The sequence below is a fragment of the Malurus melanocephalus genome, unplaced genomic scaffold (genome assembly GCF_030028575.1).
Source record: "Malurus melanocephalus ecotype Western Australia unplaced genomic scaffold, MMel_1.1 scaffold_542, whole genome shotgun sequence".
NCBI classification, from domain to species: domain Eukaryota; kingdom Metazoa; phylum Chordata; class Aves; order Passeriformes; family Maluridae; genus Malurus; species Malurus melanocephalus.
Window position 1 is genome coordinate 300880 of NW_026623774.1, and position 1848 is coordinate 302727.

The following is a 1848-nucleotide window of genomic DNA, read 5'->3' on the forward strand; positions in this document are numbered from 1 at the left end:
CAGGGCACGGCTCCAGGGCTGCGGGATGCTCACCCCGGGCCCACCCGCGGGCTCCGCTGGCTGACAGGCGGTAGCCTCGACCCAGCCCCGCTCCCCCCGACCCTCGGGCACCCTCGCCCCGCCCCGGCCCTCTTGCCACCGTCCCCGTGATGGCAGCCCCGGCCCGGCCCGGGCGATCCGGCCGCGAAGCTCTGCTGTCGCCCGTTTTTCCTCCTCCTTCCCCRGTGTCTGCCGGGGCCGAGCGGCCGGCCGCCCTCACGGGCGAGGCGGCGGCTGGGTCAGCGCGCCCGGCCGAGCCCAGAGCGGCGCCAGCACGAACACAGCGCTGCAAAGAGAAGAAACACGCGGAGCGGCTCTCCCGCTCGCCCCCGGCGCTCCCCGGCCGCCCGTACCTGTGTCCCGGGCCCCCGGCGGGTCSCCCGCGCCCCAGTCCCACCCGGCGCCGCTCGTTCCGCGCCTCACAGAAAATGGCGGCCCCGCGCCCAGGCAGACATTTATCCCCGCCCATCGCCCGCTCGGCGCTCGACGCCGTGCCTGCGCCAGTCTGCCCGGCTGCTCCCGCCTCCCGGCCTGGCGCGGCGAGCGCCGAGCTGTCGATGCCGCTCCGCCCCTCCGCCATTTGGGAGCGGCTGAGGCGCCGCGGGCTCGCCTGAGGGAGGAGGGAGGGAAGGAGAGGATCCCGAGGGGATCCCGCTGCCGCTGCGCCTCCAGCCCTGCCGGGGACGCGGCCTGGAGTGCGGGATGAACGCTGCCCCTGCGCCGAAGGGGCAGCAGAGGCGCCTCCCCTCAGGCTACGGTAGCGCTGCTGCCTCACAGGCACCCCCCGCCCTCAGCTTTCAGCCCCGGCCGCCTCCCTGCACCCGCACCAGCTCTGCTTCGGGCGAGTCCTTCACTAGTTCGATAATTAATTAGTTAATTAATTAACAGGGCGCATGGGCAGCGGGCGGACCCGACACCCGTATCGGCCGCGCTGCCGGAGGACAGCCCGTGAGTCCTGAGCTGTGCCAAACAAACCCAGCCGTGCCTGTGCCAACCCTGCCGTGCCTTACCTGGGCAAAGCAACCTGCCCTACCTGTGCAAAGCAAACCCGGCTTCTGAAGCGAACAGCCAGCAATTCCCAAGGGGCGGTACGTGCTGAGGGGTGGGGTGTGAGCTGCTGGGAAAGGTATCTGGGGAGAAATTAAAAAAAAAAAAAAAATAGCGTGCAAGCTCTTTTCCTGGAGGAGACAGGGACCAGCTGTCAGGCAGCGATCCCTGTGTAACTCAGCACAGCCTCCATGGAAAAGTAGGGATAGCAAAGGGCTCTGCTGGCTGTTAACTCACTCCCAGTGCCTCACAAACTCAATTATTTTGGCTTTGWAAACGTGCAGAACTGCACATCAAAATAGTAAACAAATGACCACCCCAAACATAGCATGTCAGGATAGCCATTGCGAAGGAAAACAACTCTCCTGCAGTTGTTTTTAAAGGGCATTGCATGTTTGCATTTACAGTCATGTAAGTTACATTAATTGTTAATTAAATAAGYGTTTCTCTCAAAAGAGCCTCCAGCAAAGTTCTCAGCCTTATTTTGGATTTCTCTGCAGAAGAAAGTTTTGCTATAAACCAAAACGTGAGTTCAGCTGAAGTCACATTAACCTCTGCAGGGCATAGCAAGRACAAGGGGAAAAAACAGCACTGTTGGGTTTGCCTCTCCTAAGCAGAAAATAAGAAAAAAAAAACCCAAAACTTTAGAGAGTCTCTAGGTACTGGTTCCTTCCAGGAAGAGGTGTGGTTGCCAAGTGATAGGGGATTGAAATGGGGATGGCAACCAGGAGTTCTGGAGGGCTAAAACAAAAGTTTCCATGT

The 1848-nt window shown here is 61.2% G+C and overlaps 1 protein-coding gene across 5 annotated transcripts in view; it reads right to left on the bottom strand.

The window, feature by feature from the left end:
* The window catches only part of RAF1 (Raf-1 proto-oncogene, serine/threonine kinase), a 39570-nt gene extending 38476 nt beyond the window's left edge, over positions 1-1094 (bottom strand). For 2 of the 5 annotated variants that reach the window (XM_057381937.1, XM_057381933.1), the window contains exon 1: positions 393-503. The gene's annotated coding sequence lies outside the window, so the exon portion shown is untranslated. The other 3 variants (XM_057381934.1, XM_057381935.1, XM_057381938.1) reach the window with 3 other exon arrangements.
* Between the last annotated feature and the right edge of the window lie 754 nt (positions 1095-1848).